Source organism: Palaemon carinicauda, chromosome 1 (genome assembly GCF_036898095.1).
Source record: "Palaemon carinicauda isolate YSFRI2023 chromosome 1, ASM3689809v2, whole genome shotgun sequence".
NCBI classification, from domain to species: domain Eukaryota; kingdom Metazoa; phylum Arthropoda; class Malacostraca; order Decapoda; family Palaemonidae; genus Palaemon; species Palaemon carinicauda.
Window position 1 is genome coordinate 286,786,358 of NC_090725.1, and position 23,540 is coordinate 286,809,897.

The 23,540-nt window shown below is 40.1% G+C and overlaps 1 protein-coding gene across 3 annotated transcripts in view; it reads left to right on the forward strand.

The window, feature by feature from the left end:
* The window catches only part of LOC137657444 (uro-adherence factor A-like), a 115,029-nt gene extending 101,694 nt beyond the window's left edge, over positions 1-13,335 (forward strand). The window contains exon 7 of one of the 3 annotated variants that reach the window (XR_011047143.1): positions 13,045-13,329. The gene's annotated coding sequence lies outside the window, so the exon portion shown is untranslated. Of the gene's footprint in view, positions 1-13,044 lie in introns of all 3 variants that reach the window. The other 2 variants (XR_011047142.1, XM_068391793.1) reach the window with 2 other exon arrangements.
* Positions 13,336-23,540: the final 10,205 nt, after the last annotated feature.

Genomic DNA, 23,540 nt, shown 5'->3' on the forward strand with positions numbered 1-23,540 from the left:
GGAAAGAGTTTCCTCAGTGACCATGTACAATTCATCTTGTACAGGCCAGGTCCTATCAGTCTACTTATCCCCAAGAGAGACGGATAGAAGGTTGTAGGAGTCTTCTCTTTCGCTCTTGTACGGTATCATACCAGACAAGAAAGAGAACAAACCAGTTTTTTGGTTTGACTTTTGACTCATCAAGCAGTGAATCTCCTTATTTAAAGGACAATTGATCCCACAAATAACAAATTTATAAAGTACAGTAATTTATATTTTTCCTAGCTTCAAACATCTGGGTTCTTTAAGTTAAACTTCCCTTTTCAATCACCCCTCTGAGTCGCGAGCCAAAAAGCGAAAATGAGGCTCTTCCGACAAGTAGTGGAGCTCCCAGGGCTTCTTGCCTGCAAGCACCACCTGTTATTAACTACTTAACTACCTTGTTAACGAATTTAACTACTGTTTGAGCTTGCACCGAAATTATCTTTCTACTTAAAGGACTTTGCTTTTTACAGCTATGAATTACTTTATATATATTTTATTTAAAAGTTTTTTGGGTTATAACTAATGATAAACTGACCATGAACATAATATAAAATCACTTGAAGGTCATGAGAATACTGATAGCTAATAAGAGAAAGAGTAATGATCTTCCCCTACAATGAGATGCATTTTATAAAAGTTCCTGTGGTCTCCATATAAATCTTTTGTGAATGGGCACAAAGGGATAAACATTTGTACAGGTATGTCAATACCAAATGTAAACATACTACAGCAATTGGAACTAAAATGGTGGCAAATATAAATGTGGATATTTTCATAATGGCCTTGACTGTAAACTATTAGTGTAAATTTTCCCTTTATTAAAGGAAAAATTATTTAGCCTTGTCAAGGGCTTTTAATACTGTAATATTGTAATTTATTTTGAAGTTTTATTTTTTGTAACCAAATGCTTTTTATCCCAATATATTTACCTAATATGCGTTTCTGTTATTTTTAATTTTCAATAAATGTGATGTCTTAACTTTATGTAGGGACAGGTTTATATTTGTCAATATTTATTAATTGTTTTTGCATGAAAAGTAGTATAAAATTTATAGTGAATCTATTAAATTTCTGCTTCTGCCATTAGTTTTTCTTTTCTTAATTTCTTTTTATTTAGGTGTCCTTGGATTTTTATTCATAAAAAAGCATAAAAATTAGACCGATATTTGTCAAATCTAAATCTTTGAAGATTAGTTTATACTGTATCTAAATGCCATCATCATCATCATCATCAATGTTTTTATGTTAACCTTTCCTTTTGAAGGGTTGGATATTAAATTAGTTCTCCCAACTGTCCTTAGTTGTGTACGAATTGTTCCCATACTCCTGTTTTGACTAGATCTTTATCTCCTCCCTCACCCCATGATTTTCTAGACCTTCCTACAGGTTTTCTTCTTGCTACTCCTATATTTTGAGTTCTCCAACTAACTGTTCCTCTTCCCTTCGTGTACCTTGTCCAGATTTTCTGTCTCTCTGTTCTCTCTATTTTCTCTAGCTTGACACCATATATCTCTACTGATTCCTTACTTATGATATTGTACAACTGTCTCAAAATACTCCACCCATGAATCCTATTATTTCAAGGTTAAACTTATTCAAGAACTGTAACATTATCCTTGTCATTGCCCAAGTTTCAGCTGTATAAAGTAGGAGTTTGTCCTCTCTACTGTACCAGTGGTCTAGTTTTCTCACTCTATATCATCCATGAGTCAACTATTCTCTTTCTTTTGGTCATTGAAAATCTTTGATGTGCATTTTGTAATCATCAATTAATGCCATTTGTTACATTTGGTACCCAATACGTACTGTTTTCACCCCTTCACCTTTTCCACTACTATGTGGCTACTTTTCTCACTTAATCTTACCTTAGCTTCCTTTGCAGTAACCATTTGATTGATTTTGCTTATGATGAATTTTAGTCCTCTCTTCCACTTTTTTAGCCTCGCCTCCAGATACTGTATAAAATCATTCCTTCTCCAGTGCCCACTTTCTAGCATCATTATGTAGCTTTTTCATTACTACAAGAATGGTTTTCCTTAATGTCATACCTGTATACTGTAGTATATATATATTTATTCCTTTTATTTGTGTTTTATAGAATCCCTCACATCATCAGTAGTTTGTGTTTTGTTTTACCTTTAATGTATTTTTATGTATTCAAAAACTATTATTATATTATTACTAGCTAAGCTACAACCCTAGTTGGAAAAGCTAGATGCTATAAGCCCAAGAGCTCCAACAAGGAAAAATAGCCCAGTGGGAAAGGAAACAAAGAAATAAACAAACTACAATATAAGTAATGAACAGTTGAAATATTTTAAGAACAGTAATATTATTAGAATAGATCTTTCATATATAAACGATAAAAGCTTAAAAAAAAACAAGAGGAGAAATAAGGTAGAACAGTGTGCGTGAATGTATCCTCAAGCAAATCAACTCTAACCCAAGACAGTGGAAGACCATGGTACAGAGGCTATGACATTGACCAAGACTAGGTTTAATTTTAGACTGTCCTTCTCCTAGCAGAGCTGCTTACCTAAAGAGTCTCTTCTACCCTTACCAAGAGGAAAGTAACCACATGAATAATGGCAGTGCAGTAGTTAACCCTTTGAGTGGAGAAGAATTGTCATGTGTATGACGGCAGAGGAGAATGTGGAAAGAATGAGCCGTAGTCAGAGAGAGGGATCCAATGTAGTACTGTCTGGCTAGCCAAAGGACCCAATAGCTAGTGATAGTATACCATTATAGCATTTGGTTTTTGCAGAATACTTTTCCAAATTTAGTGGGAACAGGAAATTGTGGACTCAATCAGCAGATCTTTGGAAAAAAGAGATGAAGTTAACAGCCCTGATATGATTGGCAGAATTTACACCTATACTGCCAGTATATGTATTTGATTCAAGACTACTTTTGCTAACAAACAAATATACAGTGCAATGTCAGGTCTGTGGAGTACTGCTACTGTTATATACCATATTGATAAGGATTGAACCTGAAATTAGGCAAAGAATGTGAAATGCTGTGTACTATATGTATTGATATACTTTATATATAATGTGTGTGCATTTTCAGTTAGTTTCATATTCCACTAGATGGTCCAGCACTTTGCTGCAGTAGAGGGGCTTGAGTGTCTCAATGATGGGCTGGGCAATGGCGGTGGGGTAGTTTATCCACCCTGGCAGGCTCAACCATACCGCTAAGGCCAGTTCTGAGAGACTGGACCCCTATAGGCCTTCTCCTTTATTTTAAGATAGGCAAAGGCTAGGAGAAGGAAAACTCCAAAATCAAACCAAACAAGACCCCAACGGCGGAGCTTCCCAGCTCCGGCAGAAGAGGGCAATGCCTGTCGGGTAGGCAACAAGGCGGGCCTTGACATAACAAGAACCCGGCAGCCCGATGCAACCAACATCGGAGAAACCGCCTGTTTCATATGTCATGAGCCGCGGTGAAAACGATGTGGGCCAAGTGTGTGAGCGTGGCCGTTGCAAAGCCACGACCACCCAAAACAATATACCCAGCTACTGGCATTCTGTCGGTTCCTCCACCCTTCTTCTGATAGGAGGCTGATGGCTAACGGCAGAACCCAATACTCGGACACGAGTGGGCGCCGACGACGACGACTTTTGCTAACAAACAAATATACAGTGCAATGTCAGGTCTGTGGAGTACTGCTACTGTTATATACCATATTGATAAGGATTGAACCTGAAATTAGGCAAAGAATGGGAAATGCTGTGTACTATATGTATTGATTTTACTGTATATATAATGTGTGCATTTTCAGTTAGTTTCATATCATTCCACTAGTCATACTGTATGCAGTCATATGCAGTTGTAAGCATTGTGCATACACTGTACTGCAGTCGTTACTCAAGGGTCTTTGCAGCTTTTCGTTTGGGCTTAGCTGTGATTTCTTTATATCCTTTCACTTTACTTCTGTTCCTACTTCCTTTCTTCCTTCTTGCTGTCTATCCTCTTTAAACTTTTACTTCGTAGTGCAAATGCTGGGTTTTCTCCCCAGTTACACTTGAATGCCGAATGGCCTCACGTGCCTCACTACTTGTCTATATAACGCAAATTTGTAAATCACTCCAAACAATGTGTATTTATTATTTCTATGAAACTCCCCTGATGTTCTTATTGCTTTGTTCAGGAAGCTGATGTATATCAACACTACCTCAAAAAACTAAATGTTTTCCATCTTCCCTTCAGGAGGCTTTGCCCTTATGACCACCAATGAGGCATCTCGAGATATGAAGCATCTGTCATGTTTTCGATCTCCCTGTTGCTCCGGCAGCAATCTGCTGTCCCCCCATTCCAGATTAAAAATCCATTTGTTCCGTAACTGAATACAAACCACGCTATTTACATGGGGTGATTACTTCGGCGCAGCCGATGACGAGCCATAAAGTTTTAACGAGGGTTTTCTACCCCACCTCTAGTTAGCGGGGGCGTAGGGAGGGGTAGCTAGCTACCCCTCCCCCTCACACACACACCGTAGAATACTCCACCTTACTTTTGGCTCGCATAGTGATCGGAGGTCTCCGCTCTTATCCTCTCTTGACGGCCATTATTGTTTTGTCTTTTAACTTACCTTTTCTTATTCTGGATATATTTAAACATTACTGATGTTTATATATATTTTTGTGTATAGGAAATGTAAGTTTCCTTTGCTTTCGGTGTTGTGCGGTGTGTATTGTGTACGTCTGCTAGAGTTCGCCGGCTTAGGCCACCACGATCTTTTCGTGATCACGGCCTTGTACTTCTAGGCCACCATGGTTGCCTTTCGTGGATTCCGGCCCTTCTCTTGAGGTCGTTCACCTCTTACTCCATACTACGCCTACGATAGCTTCTCAGGACGAGTCGCTATTTCGTTATTTGTCTCAATTATTTTTATGAATATAATTGTGTTTTAACTTTTCAGCTCAGGGCTCACGTCCCTTCAGGGGTCGGTGATCCTTGGAACATTCATAGTCAGTTGCATAATTATAATGTTATAATTCTGTTTTGTTAACTTCGTCCCCCCCCCTCACCTGGGCATGCCGGGTGGGGGAGGGGGGGCGCATACCTTCTTTCGTTCTTATGTTTTTTCCCTCGGGGTTTCTCTTCGGAGTTTCACCCGGGGGAATTTCTGTTCAATAATTATTTTGTTCTATTTTCCAGTTTGCGATGCTGTTTCTTCGTGCCTATTGTGTGCCTTCGAAGCAGGGCTGTCCTGTTATCCTGGGGAGTCGGCTTTGCCGCCGTCTCACATGGCGTTCGTCAGGGGTTTCTCTCCTCTTAGAAGTTCCCCTTGACTACTGCCAGCTCTTCATTGCATCCTAGAACGATAAGGAGGTTTGTAGAACGATAAGGAGGTTCGCCTCCAGGGTAGTTAGTTAACTTCCCTTTTTACTTCCTTGGTCTTTAGGCGGTTATGCTTTGGGGGCTGAGCGGCCGCCCTTGTCACTTGCTCAAGGGGCGTAGCGGTTGCAAGGCTAGACCATGGTACTAGCGACTATGCTCTTGGGGCTGAGCGGTAGCTTCTGTGGCTACGCTCAAGGGGCTAAGCAGCTGCAGGATCAGTCTGGCCCTCTCTCGTTCGCGAGGGAGGCCTCACTAAGGGCTCCTCTTCAGAGGATTGCTCCTTTTGTCTCTTCTACAAAGTGTCCCCTCCCGTTCGCGTGAGAGGACACTCACAGAGACTCCTCTTCGGAGGATTGTTCCTGTTACATCTGCTGATCTCAGGGCCTTTCGGGGCTCCATCACCAGTCCCTTCTACGAAGTGATCACCTCTTTCGTTCGCGAGAGAGGCCACTCATAGAGACTCCTCTTCGGAGGATTGTTCCTGTTGACAACAGCTTGCTGTTCAGTCACTAACACTTCGGTGTTTAGTGACAGGGAAACTTCGGTTTTTCTTTTTCCCCTGACCCTTCAGGGTCTCGGAGCTTTAGTTACGCAGTTCCCTCGGGCTCTCGTAACTTTAGTCACTTCTACACTTTGGTGACTAGTGACGGAGAAACTTCGGTTTCTCGTTGCGTTGACCCTTCGAGGTCTTGCAACTACTCCTCAGTATACCTGTTGCCTGCTGTATCCGTTCCTGTCTGCAGACGCGCCTTGGGTGCCCACGCCCCCGTTATCTAATGGGCTCCTCCCTTCGGGGCAGGAGAGACTTTCTCACACCTTGAGTAAGTCCCTTAAGTGCCAGGTATCACCTGCGCGCCAACGTTCCCTGACGCGCTTGCGCTCGACTGCTGTTCCTGCTGTTCCTGAGTCTGCCTTCAGAGACACCCTGTTCCAGTATTTAGTTAGGCTGGTACCAACGTTCCCTGCGCATTTTTCGCACATCGTTTGAGTTCCTGAGATAGCGCACTGGCGCTCACCAGCGTTTCAGCCTACGGTGTCTCTAAGTCTCTTCTATGAAGGACACCTCTCCCGTTCGCGGGAAAGGTTCCTCACAGAGACCACTCCTCTGAGTATTTAGCAGTCCCTCAGTTGATCATCGGCACTGAAGTAGACCTCCTGGTCCTCTTCAGGGGATGCCCTCCCTTTTAGGGACACATCCCAGTTCCTGATCTACGAGTTAGCCGATCCCTCAACCATTTCCGACGATCTTCTGTTGCACAGGGGCTTACGTTCTTCACTCGCTCATAAGCGCTGAAGACCGCCCGCGGGATACGCGCTAATGCGTAAGCGTTGATGATCGCCCGCACGCGGGATGGTTTCCCGCGCGCGATCTCGCGATCATCTAGGATCGTTGGCCGACGATCTTCTGTTACGCGCCAACGCGTAAATGCTGTAGATCGCCCGCGCGCAGGAAACCATAACCTAGCTGTTGATTTGAATCTCATTACTTTTTTTCAGCCTATAATAAATGTTAATAAAGGGAAGTTTTTAAATACAGGGTTATTTTCAAATTGGTTTACCAAAGAAATGCTGTTTGTGTGTAAGAATTTTCTTATATACTTTATGGTAAATAAAGTAAATAAACTTGCTGCTCATCTCTCTAAAGTATTCCCGTCTTATTTCTCTGTCTGCTCATTTATAAAGAATACTGTATACTGTATTATGTGATCCAATCTTGCTGGTGTTCACATTTGGTATATGTATATAATTGTTTGTTGATGTCTCACAGGATGTAGATACAGGAGAGGGGGTTCCCAGCCCCCTCGTCCCATCCCTTTTAGTCGCCTCTTACGACACGCAGGGATAACGTTGGCGCTATTCTAATTCTTATATGCCCCCACGGCCACAGGGGGCATGGATGGAGTGAAGGAAGCTCTGGGTAATAGGAGGATAGATGTGAGAGAGGCAAGAGAGCGTGCTAGAAATAGGAATGAATGGCGAGCGATTGTGACGCAGTTCCGGTAGGCCCTGCTGCTGCCGCCTCCGATGCCTTAGATGACCGCGGAGGTAGCAGCAGTAGGGGATTTAGCATTATGAAGCTTTATCTGTGGTGGATAATGTTGGAGGGTGGGCTGTGGCACCCTAGCAGTACCAGCTGAACTCGGTTGAGTCCCTTGTTAGGTTGGAGGAACGTAGAGAGTAGAGGTCCCTTTTTTTTGTTTTTGTTTCATTTGTTGATGTCGGCTACCCCCCAAAATTGGGGGAAGGGCGTCGGTATATGTATGTATGTATATAATTGTTTTTTGGAAATGATAGTTTTGTAATTAAAGGAAAGACCTCACCACTAGTTAGTAAATAACCTTGAAATATAATGATTATGTCCTTATGATACCCAGTCATGGGGAAAAATACCGCTCGATGGTCATAATTATGTAGTGGGTCCTCGGGTTACGACAGTCTTGAGTTACAATGATTTGCCACTAGGAACATGCTCCCATAAGGTACTGTAAGAAAAATAATTGTAACTCAATATCCAGCGACAAAGCTTGGTTTATTGACACGGTGAACTACTTGCTGATGTGAAGCGTAACTAATGCCGTGGAGTACTATAGTCCATTACACATTACTTTAGCATTAGTTTACCATCGTTGTTTACAATACAAATTCTGAATGTCAGTGCTGCTCTATTTGTGGATAGTTTTAAAGGTTAAGGTTAAAGGTGTCTGGTTTCAGTTCCAGTTCCATCAGAATAGATGCTCACCAGAACGTCAGCCGGGCAAGCCCAACCCCCCACTGTGGTGCCCTACCACAGCAGTAGCCTCCCCAGTAAACAGCTTAAACTCACGGCCCTGGGCGGGGATCGATCTCTTGCCACGCGAATGCGAGGCAAACCCGTTACCACTTTTTTTTTTCTCTCTGCTAAGCACCATGTCCGTAAGGTGTAAGGGAGACTTCTGATAGCAGTGTGCAGGCCAACCACAGGAATAAAGGTAAGGAACTGTTATATATATTACTTATTGCTTACTGTACTTATGTTTATTGGTACAGCACTGTATAAGTGCAGTTACACTACTGGATAGGTTACAGGTATTTGTATGTATAGGGCACAGTAATTTATGCATGGTAAGGGATGGTCTTTCTTTTTTTAAAGCATATTATATATGCAGTATGTATGTATACAGTATGTTAAGTATATAAATACGACTTACGACGAAAATGCAATTCTGACACGGCATAAAGATGGATCCGCCGTAATCCGAGGACCTCCTGTACATGATAAAGTTTGTTCAATCAATCTAGAAAAAGAAACTTTTAAGCCCAATTTCACACACATGAAATTTTCTGAGAAAAAATGGCATCTTTTTTTTTAATGTAGACTGATTTTTTTCATTCAAGCATGAAAAGATAGGAAATTTTATAGTTTACAATCTGTGCATAAATTTCAAGATAAAACAAAAAACTGCTCTATGAAAAAGTCTCTTCTATAAAAGTAACTTCTATATACAGAAGTAAATTAATAAAATGATAAATGCTAAGAGAATTTCCAATGTACAACTTTATATGTGTAAGATTATCTTTCAAATGAGTTATAAATTAAAATAAAATCAGCTGTGAAACAGAAAAGTAAATATTGATTCAAAGTAATCCAAAAATAACGTTATAATAAGGCTTGACCCTTTTCCTTTGAAGGATGAGCCGAGGCTCAGGAACAGCTCCCAACAATCCTCCCTCCCCAGGAACTCGAGCTCCCTTTTTGGGATGTTTTTCAAGTCCTCAAGTCTCTCAAGTTTGATGGGGGTATCAAATAGGATCTAACCCTAACACTGCTGAGCGGCAAACTGCCGGTGAACAGTGAGCTGCCGGCGAGCGGCCAGCTGTTGGCAATTCGGTAATCAGTGTACTCGAAAGTTTCAGCCTTAGCGTTACAAATAGGCATACTGCATGCCATTTCATATATCACGAGATATTCACAAATTAGGGGAAGGTCTTCCTCCCCCTTGTTCTGGAGCTTGTGTTGAATAGCCAAAATTTTTGCTTGGTACATCTTAAGATTCAAGTCCTTCTCCAACTCTTCTGTCAGGTGGGGTTAAGGAAGATTCACCCCTGTCCTTTGAGGATATAAAAGGGATTTTGACGTAGGAAAAATCTATTTCTGGGCTCCGACCCGTGCCGCCCAGTGAAATGCACCTTTTACATCATTTCCAAGGTAAAAACTGCTGTAAATTTACCAGAGAAAAAATTGTATAGGAATGCTAGGTTGAACCCAGCTCGCTCACCTTAATAAGGTGTCGGTATAATACTGGGGCGTGAATTAATCACAACCAGAGGCCTCGCACCATTTAGATATCTCCTGTCAATATCCCCGAACAGCGAGGTGCCGTTCAACATCCTACTACTACTAGCGATCCCACGCCAGTGACATCACTCCTTTGAATAGCACGTTCTATCAAACACTTATTTTGCCTTGGTGTGTGATTTTTGCTGGTTTTTCCTGGATTAACACTTCTTAGAGAACTGAAGATGCCTTGTGAAATACCAGAAACTCTTATCAGGCCAAAAGGGTAAAGAAGATGTCCTAGAACACCATCAGATGTATTGATTCAATATAGGGGATGGAAGGACCATCCAAGTCCAAACTCATGAAGTCTGGGATTTTGGATCTACCCTATCCTTCAAGAACCAGTCAGGAGTCTGGTATGATAGACAAGCTTCTCTGTCCACTACCTATGGGAGTTTACCCACAGGTCCCTGCATGACCTTATCCTTGGTCCTGCAGTACTTACTCAAGTTGCATTGCACACCTCGCGACCTCACAGGATAGGAAGCATTTAATTTGAAATAATAGTTGCAACATATCTAGAAGGAGAGTGAAAACTGTCTGGCCATTCTCCTCTTTCTTTCTTCACCTTTATTGGGATGAAGATGTCATTCCAATATGTGTTGGACCAAATTCTAAATGCAGGTAAGCCTTCCAATCGAGTAACTTTTCTTTACAAAGTTTTTTATTGAAATATCTCCCCCATCATCCCCGACAAGTGGGTGTATGGAAGTAATGTATGCAACCTCATTTCTCATAATGACCATACATTCAGACAATGTACCCTTACAGATATAAATTTTTATGCAACCACCTACCGATCTCCTGGTAGGGGCCTAGCCTAACACCTGCAACATCTTCATCTCAGGTTGTTAGGAAATTACCAGGAGTCATCACTTTTGCTCCTCCACAGTGCCAAAGTGCTTTGGTATTTCCTATGTTAGTAAACCAACCTCTTTGGCCATAGGGACTTCATTCCATCACAGAATGAGTCCACTGTTAAAGGTTGAGGGTTTGCATTCATTCCATCACAGAATGAGTCCACTGTTAAAGGTTGAGGGTTTGCATTCATTCCATCACAGAATGAGTCCACTGTTAAAGGTTGAGGGTTTACATTCATTCCATCACAGAATGAGTCCGCTGTTAAAGGTTGAGGGTTTGCATCCATGTAGGAACAAATCCCAAATTTTGAAGGTAATTTGCATTTATCCCAAGTAAATAAACCTTATTCCTCTAAGTTTCTCTGCCTATCTCAAGCACCCCTCAAGTCCAAGGTTAAAATCTAGGTGGAGGTTACTTTACCTGGTGAGTAGGTAGGGCTTACCCTTCACCTGCCAGCAACTACAATAATCTTGTTATAGTAATCACAATTACAACTACCTTGTTAAAGTAAGTGGGTGTTTCAAGTTTCGTTGAAGTTAAGGGATTTTGACAAAGGAAAAATCTATTTCTGGCCAGATACCTGTGATGCCCGGTGAAAAGGGTCCTTCTTTACACTTTTCTGATATAAATACTTCCAAATATACCAGAGAAAGTTGAAGTATGGAATGCAGAGGTTACTACCCTCACGCGAGCACCCAGTGGGCGTCGTGTATAAAGCAGGGGCGTGTGAAAACCACTATTCACAGGCTGTCTTCCATTTAGATAATTCCTTCATCAAAGGGAAGGGCCGTAACAGAGGCCCTAGCTACCTTACCTGAGCCACTCTACCGACGCCCGACGCTAGCAACATCTGTACTTCATCCTTCTGTTGGACTTCGTAAGCGTTGTTTTGTTCTTTTGTGCCCCTTGGTTATTTCTCTGATAGTAATCACAATTACAACTACCTCGTTAAAGTAAGTGGCTGTTTCAAGTTTCGTTGAAGTTAAACTATTAAAGGACACTGGATTGTATAGTTAGGAAAAATACAAATTTGTTTTAAAATTTGTGATTTCATTCCAAACTGCATTTCTGCATTGGGGTAGAAGAAGGACTCTTTCAGTAACCTCATATTAAGGTCCTCAACTTATAAACTCAATAGGTTCCAAAAAGCTGTTAATTGTTTGCATGTCAAATTTTGTTACATTTTGCCTAGGGTAGGCGAATCCAGCTTTCCAGCTACAAAAGTCAACAAATGGTCGGGTTTCATATGAAATAGATATCAAATGTTTTGCCTATTGTATTAAATGATATGATATTGTTTTATTACAATATTTCTTTATCTTATCTTTGTTATTTTCAGTTGGATTTGTTTTTATATCTCTGAATGTTTGCAAGTGGAATGTCCTTCTGTACATAAGTACAAACCAGTCCCTATCACCCTTCTTATCCATTTGATGGATAGATAACGGGTTGATTAAGTTATCTTCTTTACTCTTTCTAAGGGATGAAGGAGACTGGCATTGTCTAGGGAAGATAAAGAACCTACCAGTTCGGTTCTAGGGCAACTACCAATCTGTCAATAAGGGAATATTCATATTTTGAAAAGATTAAAGGTATTTTCTGGGTCGATCTGTGACGGCCGGTGAAAGTAGTCCTTCTTTACACTTTTCTTATATAAACCTTCCAAATATACTAGAGAAAGATAAAAGCATGGAATGCAGAGGTTACAACCCTCGCGCGATCACCTTGTGGGTGTTGTGTATTTAACAAGGGCGTGTGTAAACCACTATTCACAGGCCCTAGAGAATACAGTTGGACTACCCCACCGACACCTCCTACTCGCACTCTCCAGGTCATCCTCCTGTCACGGCCCTCCCCTTTGATGAAGGGATTATCTAAATGGAAGACAGTCTGTGAATAGTGGTTTACACACGCCCTTGTTAAATACACGACACCCACAAGGTGATCGCGCGAGGGTTGTAACCTCTGCATTCCATGCTTTTATCTTTCTCTAGTATATTTGGAAGATTTATATTAGAAAAATGTAAAGAAGGACCCCTTTCACCGGGTGTCACAGGTCTCTCCCCAGAAATAGATTTTTCCTTCGTCAAAATCCCTTAATATACAAAGGAATAGATAAATTTTAAAAGTAATTTGTATTTTTCCTAGAAATACAAGTTTGAGTCATTTAAAGTTGAATTCCCTCCTCAACCACACCTCTCAGTCCTGAGTCAAAGGTCAAAAGCGAAAAGTCTTTGACTGGAGGGTAAGAGGGGCCACTCGTCCACGCAAACCACTTGTCCTTAACTACCTCATTAACAAGTTTAATGGCCATTCCATTACTTGCTGAAGGTATTCCCTATTTTAAAGGGCTCAGGCTTGCGTAACTGAAAAAATACACATTTATTTTAGAATTTTATATTTTATTAACTTTTTCATATAAGTAGCTATTACTCTTAACTGTTCTAGTATTTTTAGTGAATGGTTATTAGAATGGATTTTTATTTCATTTTCAGGAATGATGTTAATTGAAGTCTGCTGGTACTGTGTTGAGAAGAAACACTGTGCATATCTCACATGTTTATTGTAGTACTCCAGTATAGTGTACTTTAGTCATATCTTTAGATGGTAATACAGTGATGCCTCAGGATACGGTTACGTATCCTGAGTCGCGTTTTACATGTAAATAGCCTAATCCGTTCCAAGCCTTACAAAAAGTCACCTTTTCTTTTATAAACACGCTAAACTGTAGTAATAAACATGCATTGCAGCCATTTCTATCATTGAATAATCAACCCAACCGTTAAAAACAGCCTAATCCATTCCAGAAACCACCATGAGATTATTCAATAATGTAGTTATAGCCTAGTTATCCCCTCCAAGCCCTAAGAAAATGGTCCATTTTCTTTACTACTGTATAAAAGTTACGGTACTGTATGTAAAGCATTTGGATCAGTGAAGGTGTATTGTTACCTGTACACCTAAATTAAGATTTGATACCCCGAAAAAAAAGGTACTGTACTCTGGGCGACGAGTTGGGATCTCGTAAGATTTTCGTATCCTGAAAATTTTTTCGTATTCTGGGGCATAAAAATCTTTGTATCGCTTTTCGAATCCTGAATTTTTCATAAGCAGAAACTTTTGTATCCAGAGGTATCACTGTACAGTACAGTGCAATCGTTTTATAAGACAAAATATGTTCATAGGCAAACTCATTACTTTTAGTTTAGCGTGTTCTTGTTTCTGTATGACAAAGCCCGGAAGAAAATAAGTATCAATCTTTAAATTTTGCAGTAAGTTAGTGCTGGCCAACCAGGTCCATCCAGGCTCTTTGTATAAAGTCTTCTAACGAGTTCAGAGAACTGCAACAGGACAATTTCATTTGGAGTTGGGTTGAAAAGATGGTAAGAAAAGGATTATAGACCTGTTCCTGATCAGCAGGAACCGCTGAACGACTCATGGTAGGGAAGAACGATTGGATGGAGATAAGATGTGAGTTTTCTATCTCTTCATCCTCTATCAACTCCTTCCTTTTCCTATTACAGTATCTTCTTCAGACACTTCTCAGAAATAAAAAGAAATGGTAGTAGTTTTGCAGGAGGCCTCTCGTAAGAAGCTTCTTGGAACTTCTAGTGAGTTCTCATCTCCTTTGGGAGGTAGTGACTGATCTCACCTGCTGACTGCTACATTAGGGTTTGGTCAGATCATCCATTAGGCCAAGTTAGGGTGAGTATATATATCTACTTGCTTTATTCCTTTCGTGACAGAAGAGTAATGCCCTGGACCTTAGGAACCCATTCTCTCTCTCTCTCTCTCTCTCTCTCTCTCTCTCTCTCTCTCTCTCTCTCTCTCTCTCTCTCTCTCTCTCTCTATGAGGGAGCATTGGATTTCCCCTTCAACTGGTACCTTCAGGCTGTGGTCAAGCAGATTGAGAGTACAATATGACAGTTTACTCCTTCCACTAGATGCAGGTAAATGGACCGGAGCCAACACCGGCTCAGTAAGCCAACCAAGGGTGAGTCGATATGTTCACCTTCCTTGTTCCAACCGTGACATAAGAGGATCATTTTTGCCCTTAAAAGAGCCGTTATCCTCTCTGAGGAGAGAGTAACAGAGCTCAACCAATGACATATCTTCATGTTCCATCAAGCAGTGCAGGAGCCCAATGTGACAGCTAGTGCTGTAATACTAGTGTAACGACAGTGAGACAAGCATCGCTAAGATCAACTGATACTTTATTCAAATGTGCGTGGGAGTATATTACAAGGTGCGGACGGAAAGGTAGGATGGCGCTGGCGCCAAATCAGATTGAATTGCCCACCAAAATATATGTCTTTTCTAACACTTAGAAATATACGAATTATGAGTTAACAGAAACATGTAATGAAATAATACAAGTGTCAAAATGTAGCTCTGATAGAGAGGAATACATATACATGGGAAACCACGGCGTGGCGAAAGGAGAATTCAAATAAATAAACAGTTTGTTGATTTTCTGGACGACGAAGGGAGCGGTGTCCTTACACTAGTTGCAGTTGAGTGGTCCAACTTGAACCATCAGCAAAACTGTAGGCTAGGTAAGAGTAGAGAATACATGTCACTGAAAGACACCCTCCTCCTCTGGGAGAGTGATAGAGCTCACCTGCTGACCATTTTCTGAGGGCTCAGTCAACTGGACAGTAAGTCTGGTATAATAGATACTTCTTACACACGAGCAGTAGGTAACTGTCCTTCCAGGGAGCAAGTAACCTCATTGTCTAGGTAGAGTAGAATGTATTTGTCCACGTCCCTGATCCCTTCTGGGAGATACACAGGGGTGGCCTCAGGTTAAGTGATATCCCAGTTTGCCAGCTCAAGGGTAGGTCCTGATTGAGAACTATGATGTGGTGAGTGTTGTAGAGGATGCATATGTCTAAATAGAGCATATTTCGGCAGACTGCGGACCTCCTCTCCTGCCTCTGCCAAGGAAGCCCTCTGAGAAGTTTTGGATGCCTCCTTCTTTGGGGGAACAATTCATGCTAGAAGTTAACTTCAAGCATCCTTGCACTACCCTTGGACTTGGATCACTAACTTGAGAAGGGCATCAAGAGCCCTTCCCATCAAAATTGTGTTTCTTTAGATTGGCAAGAGAGTGGTAGAGATTTTAGCCTCTCTCATCATGTCAACTTTGGAGGGACAGGGTTCTGTCTCCTTCGTTGTTACATAGACATTACGGAAATCCAATACAGGTCTGTCTGTACACTAGTTCAGTTCCTTCTCGACCCTATCCCTTTGATAGATGCCTGGTTTTCTCTTAAGCCTATAATGGCCAAAGCCTAATTGCTTCTACATTCTTATGATCAGATATGGAAGGTTACTGGAGTCTCCTTCCTCTCTCTGGTACTGGACCATGATTGATAACATCTCCGGTGAAGAAAAAAAAAACATTCCATTTTGTTTCTAGTAGACATCCTTCCCCCAAGTGATTCTATTTTACCTGACAAAAGGCTTGTATATGTGTTAGAACAAATAACAAATTTCCAAAGTAATTTGTATTTTGCCGTGCTATACATATCGGATTTCTCTAAATTACACTTCCCACATCAACCACACCTCTCTGTCCTAGGCTTAAGGTCAGAAGTGGCTATTCTGTGACAGGTGGGAGGGCAGGGCTTCCTCCCTCGCCACCAACCGTTAACCATATATTTTGTTAATGATTCAATGGCCTTTTCAGCCAGCACTGAAGTCATATCCTATTTTAAAGGATTCGGGTTTGTATAGCTGGAACAAAAACAAAATACTTTTTAAAAATTTCATAATGAAGTCTTTTTGTGGCAAAGATAATCACTTTTGCCAGTGATATTCATGCCTGGTTATTACTTGCCGTAAATGTTCTAATAAATATATCAGGAACCATGCTGATATCTATGCTACTTTGTTTTTGTAATTAACACTGTATTTGGATAAACAATTACATACATCTGAAATATAAAACCCGTATGAAGTAGAAAAAAAAATGTTGTTAGGCCTCATGCACAAGTACAGGGTGGGCTAAAAGTATGGTTATAGTTATTTCATTATATTTTTCACCTTCACAATAATGTTTTCGATACAGTATAAGTTATGAAAAATTATATTGGACATTTTGAGCACGTGAGAGATTAAATGTCTAATGTATGTAAATATATATCTAGATGTCTACCAAATATAAAATGTCTACTGTAAGTGTTAACTGTAACTTTACTTTTGATACACCCTGTATAATGCCAAGTGATCTACTCCACATATGCAAAGGTACCTACATAAAATCTTTATTAGCTCCTTTCATCATTATGCAATATAGCTTTTTGTCATGTTGAATTAACGACAATCACTTGCGAAAACACCGAACAAAACAGTTAACGACTTAGCGGGCAAGTCCAAAACAGAAGGATAACCTGGAGGGCACGCGTAGTAGGTGTCGGTGGGGTAGTCCAACTGTGTTCTCTAGGGCCTGTCACGGCCCTCCCCTTTGATGAAGGGATTATCTAAATGGAAGACAGCCTGTGAATAGTGGTTTTCACACGCCCCTGTTGTATACACGACACCCACAAGGTGATCGCGCGAGGGTAGTAACCTCTGCATTCCATGCTTTTATCTTTCTCTCGTATATTTGGAAGATTTATATTAGAAAAGTGTAAAGAAGGACTTCTTTCACTGGGCATCACAGGTCTCTTCCCAGAAATAGATTTTTCCTTCGTCAAAATCCCTTTATAAGCTCCTTCCATCATTATGCAGTATAGCTTTTTGTTTTGGTGGAAAATTTTCTGTCATAATAAATGTGAGTAATATATGTGATTGGGTGGGATGATAGGGTATTTGTGGTAAGTTCTTAAAGTACAAGCTATCACTTGCCCTAATTGCCATCCTTGCTGTTCTGGAGAAAGTACAAAGATATTTATGGATAAACGCATATTTAGGATTGCTCTCTAACCTGATGCAGATAGTTGTGTTGAGTTTTCTTGATGTATAATGACTATTTCTACAGCTTGAATGTATAGTGTAAGGAAGAAGCTAATTATCACCGTGTTTTAATAGAAATTATAGAAATATGTTTGATTTGGTGATAAAAAAAAAATAACAGTTAATCAGCTAATCATGTGAATTTTAATAAAGAGTGTATGAGTTATAGATAAGAAACACTACTGTTCTATGCAATAACCAAAGAATTCTTGAATGTCTAGAGATTTTGCTAAGTTGTGTCTGTATAGTATATGTTTAGAATTTATTTTATTGTCATTTTTTCATAATCATCATTGTTATTACAACCAGATAAATCTGTTGAAGATTATGATGATGATTATGTTAAACACCTGTAAATATATCAATAGCTTCTAACTTGATTAAATGTGAATAAAGATCAATATTTTATTCAAATTTAAAACCTATTAGAATAATTTTACAAAGGCCATTATACTTTGATATTATTTTTGTTGTTAATATTTAAATGAATCTTACCTGATAGTCATCCTGTTAGTCATTGAAGCCGTTGGTCTCCCGACCTTAAAAAAAAATTCTAATCCTCTCTCTCCCATCTCCCCCTCCTATGTGATGGCCAGTAGCCCCAGTAGGTGAAGCCATTAGGTGATCACACAATTGACCCTCATATCCAAGAATTTCACATAAACGTCGTGCTCACCGTGCTGACAGGTCTTCTCTGCTCTGATTTAATTTAAGATTAAGATGGGTAAGATGCTTGTGGAATTTGAAAGAGTTGAAAGGTATGTCTTGATATGGTTTTAAGATTATTTATAATTCAGGAGGTGCCAAAAGGTATGAGAGAAGAAATTGAGGTACTGCATAATAGAGAAAGAGCTAAGTGAATAAGTAAATAATGGGAAGGACATTTGAATAGTTAATAAAGTACAGTACTTAGCTAATGCCATTTGTTATAAAGTGTAAGCCACTAACCTTCACCTGTCACAACTGCATAGGCCCTTTGGCATTTAGATAAGTGAGTAAGGGATTAAAAAAATTCCCTAAATTAAGGTAGGTTTGTATTTCTATGAATCTCCCCTGATGTTCATATTGATTTTTTACTCTAGAAGTTTTATTCCAGCTGTTACCAAGTTGGGGAATGATCTTCCTAATCGGGTTGTTGAATCAGTAGAACTTCAAAAGTTCAAAGTTGGAGCAAATGCTTTTTTGTTGACCAGGCGGACATGAGTCTTTTTATAGTTTATATATGACATATTTTTTTTTGACGTTGTTAATAGTTTATAGATGAGATATCTGTTTTGACGTTGTTGCCTTTTTTAGAATGATTTATTGTTAATTTGTTCTCTTCATTTATTTATTTCCTTATTTCCTTTCCTCACTGGGCTATTTTTCCCTATTGGAGCCCCTGGACTTATAGCATCTTGCTTTTCCAATTAGGGTTGTAGCTTGGATAATAATAATAATAATAATAATAATAATAATAATAATAATAATAATAATAATAATAATAATGATAATGAGCTGACTCAATATCAGTGCTACCCTAGAAAACTAAAAATTTCCCATTCCTTTGCTTCTAGAGGCCACACCCCCTACCCACCAAAGTGACATCTGGTGTTAAAAGGTTTACTTTGCAGGTCTCACTCCAAGACAGGATAAGAGGAATTATTCACTTCAGTAGCACTGATGAAAATGTAAGAGATGCACAGCCATATCGCTACCTCATTGCAAGAGGGTCGTAACTCCAAATTTGCTAGTTTTGAGTTATATGGTGTACAAGATTGCCGAATTGATTCTGCATATTTTGGTAAAAGAGTCGTAAATCTAGGTGAATTAGCGGCCGAGAGATGGCACTAAGAAGATTGTGAAACATGATCAAATTCATAGGACTTAGCAACTTTCAAATGCGTCTCCTGAAAAATCAGGAATTTGGAGTTACGACCCTCTTGCAATGAGGTAGCGATTATTATGTTAAAATGAAACCATATCCCAAAAATCAACCGCATTGTAGCCATCAGCTGCGTTCAAAGGAATGGGAAGCAGGAACGTATAGGGGCACCGGAAGGTGATAGGATGTGTAACGATTCATTACTTATCCTTCCCCTTAGTGGATTAGACTGGGTAAGGTCGGTTTTGGGTGCAGTTATCTATGGTTATCTTAGGATACGTCCCTGATTATACACGATATCTTCGGATAGTCGTTTCCAGTGGTTGGAACCCCGTGATACCTGACGGTAATTCTCTTGTAATATCAATCGCAGAAATATTATACTGTAGAAGTTGCCAGAAGGAACTTTCATCAGGACGACATGGCTCGAGCCCAAAATTATATTTCTGAGCTCCGACCAGTGCCGCCCAGTGAAATGCTCCTTTAACATCATTTCCAAGGTAAAAACTGCTATTAAAAGGAGCATTTCACTGGGTCTCTCGCCCAGAAATAGATTTTTCCTTCGTCAAAATCCCTTTTATCCTATGTCAAAAGCCCTTAAAGCTCCCCGCAATGAGATAGTTTAAGACATAAGTAAATGTACTGTAAATATTTTAGTTCCTTTTATTATTTCCTTGATTTGTTGAAATACATACAGTAATTTCAGTTTTGTTCTTGAAAGGGGGCTTGATTTTATTGGAGGCGTCAAACCAAAGTGAGTACTGTACTGCATATAAAACAAAACGAAGAGAACTTATGTAATCAAATTTCAAAGTTACTCCTCCTGATGATTCAATTTACACTCGGAATAGCATTTGTGAAAGAAGATCAAAGATATGAAAAAGTATTCACTTTATTCCCAACATTTACCTAACTTTATAAGAATAACTTGAAAAAATGTGCAAAACTACCTTATGAAAAACACCTATCTTATATGGTAAATTAAGGGATTTTGACGAAGAAAAAATCTATTTCTGGGCGAGGGACCTGTGTCACCCAGTGAAATGTTCCTTATAGCACCATTTCTAAGGTATAAATAATGCTAAATATACCAGAGAAAAAAGTTGCATGGAATGCTAGAATATGCCCAGCTCATTCACTCTTATAGGGTGTCGGTATAGTAACTGGGGAGTGTTAAAACCACTATCAGAGGTCCCTTACCAATTAGTCTTCTCCTTCCTCAACATCCCCCGTTAATACGAGGTGCCGTTCTACATGCGACTACTGCTCCCTACTACGGCTACTGCCCCCCCCCCCCCCACCACCACTACCACTACCCATGCTTCTCCCATCATTCCTTCTATAGCACCATGATATCAACACGCGTTCTTGTGTTCGGAAGCTTTACTTTGCGTTTAGTGAAGATGTCTGAGCTTCTGGAGACTCCTACTCCCAAGTTAAGTATTATCAATTTTGATGAGCTGAGGTAGCAACACTTGTACAATTTTGATAATAATCATATTAATATAAATACTTCCACATGTACACCTGAATGTTCATATCCAGATAAAACATGAATATATCTAGATAAAAGGTACCTAGATATTCTTTTAACTAGTGAGAAAGAGTGGCCCCGGGAAGAGAAACATCATTACAGATCGGCTGAGCCACGAAGGGATGACAGCTGGTTCAGAATGGTCTTTGCTCTCTCTAGTGGCGAAGAGACTTGTGACTTTGTTGGGTTCCCCGTCTCAGGATATGTTTGCCACCCACCTGAATCACAAACTCCCGGTGTGTTGCTCTCCAGTCCCAGACCAAGGTGCAGTGATGGAAGACATACTTCAACACCTGGGGGATGGTCTAGACATGCCTTCTCACCGTTTTCTCTGATTCGTCAGACCCGGAACAGAATCTGAACATTCAAGGGAGTCAGAGTAATGTTAGTGGCCCCAATGCTGCCAGCAGCTGTTTGTTATTCTGACTTGCTGGAACTTCTCATGGAAATCCCGAGAGAACTTCCAGAATGGCCAAACCTGTTATGCTAACCTCACGTAAGAAGATTCCACGACGCAGTACTGTACACTGCCTGTCCTTTCACGGTTGGAGACTATCTAGTGTTTCCTCTGAAAGGCTTTTTAAGGCCAACTGCGAATCGGTTTTCCGGATACCTCCGAAAGTCTTTTGCAGTAGTTTACTATGCAAAGTAGAAAATTTTTTGTGATTAGTGTCATAAGGGGAATATGGCTTCACACTAAGACACTATTCTCCTAATCGCAGACTTTTTAGTGTTCCTAAGGAACAAGAAGGCTCAATCTGTCACTATAGTGAAAGGCTATTGCTTGTTTTCAAACTGAAAGGTCCAGGCCTCTCAGATTCCTGGAAACCTTTAGCTTTAATAAGAAGTTTTAAGCAGTCTTTTCCTCTTCAAAAACTAAAAACACCCTCCTGAGATGTAACTAAGGTCCTACGGGCTTTAAAGAAAGTCCTGTATGAACTTATGCATAAAGTTTTAGACAGAGACTTCTTCCTGAAGACAGTCTTCCTCCTTGCCTCAGCTGCAGCCAAAAAGAGTGAGTGAACTACTTGATATATCTCACCATGAGTCACATTGCAGAGGTTGGGGAGAACTGTCTATGTCTTTTGTTCTTGAATTTGTGGCCAAAATCCAAAATCCTGTTGATAATGATAGATTTGATTCTCATGATCTTGTCTCTCAAAGAGGCAACTGAGGACCTGGATGATATGATACCATGTCCTGTAAGAGCAGTACGTAATTATCTAAAAAGGATTCAGTATCTCGGACCGAAGATCTCCTTTGTTTGTGAGCACTGGCGGTTCTAAAAAGGTTTCCAGAAATACTGTACCATCTCTTTTTGGTTGAGAGAAATTATCATGAGATGCTATAAGATCTCAGGGGAAGTGTCTCCAAGGGCACCCCCTCAAGTACATGATATACGTGGGCTTACTGCAACCCTAGTATTCCGCAAAAACCACTCAATAGCTCAAGTTTTAAAAGCAGGAGTCTGGAAAAGACAAACACTTTTACCAACCACTACCTTAAAGATTGCACAACAGGTCCTTAGACACTTTTTCTATGAGATCCATTGTTCCTGCACAGCAAATACTGTACTGTAGTCTAATTTAAGCTGCTATGGGACAATTAACTGCTTATATTGCAGGCATCAGTTACTCTGCATTATATGGGTGTTTATGAGCATAGGGGAAAATAGCAATTTTGATCAACTTGAACCCCTCACTTAAAATCTCCCTAATGTAGGTATTAATGCCTTGTGTTGGTTGACTGATATATAATGATATATTGCTTATATTAATATTACAAGTCATTTTCTGTTCAAATCACTCCACCCTGATAAAACTCTGGATTGGAACAGAAGGCCCTGCCTTATACAAGCCAGCTGCAAGGTTCACAAATAATTCACTTTAACCTCTTAATACTGCTATAGTAATTGTATCTTGAGGTAAAGAGCATACGTACTACTCCACAGGGACTTCCTCCTACCTAAGGAAGACTCCCCATTAAATGATTCAGAAGTTTTTATCCGCATAGAAAAAACTACAAATTTTATACAATTTGTATTTTTCATAGTTATGTAAACCCCTCAAGTCTTTAAACAGAAGAGTGATGCAGATAGACGCTTGCGACAAGCGTAAACTGTCATGGGCTCTAGCTGCCCAACAGTGGGAAAATCTTGCCTGCGTGATGTTACAAGCATCATAGGTTGAATGAGCAATGAAGGGTAAATTGGAAAACTGAAGGAGAGGTTTACTTAAAGTAAACCATGGCAAGGATAAAAATGGAAAAGATAAATCTTTGCAATATATAAGGGATTTTGACGAAGGAAAAATCTATTTCTGGGAAGAGACCTGTGACGCTGTGGAAGACAGCCTGTGAATAGTGGTTTTCACACGCCCTTGTTGTATACACGACACCCACAAGGTGATCGCGCGAGGGTGGTAACCTCTGCATTCCATGCTTTTATCTTTCTCTAGTATATTTGGAAGATTTATATTAGAAAGGTGTAAAGAAGGACAATTTTCACCGGCCGTCACAGGTCGCCCCAGAAATACTGTATATGTCTCCCCAGAAGAAAGGGAAGATGAATACTGTATTGTGAAGAACTACCGAGTGTAATAGATGAGAAGCCAGAGAGAGAGATATGAAAATTG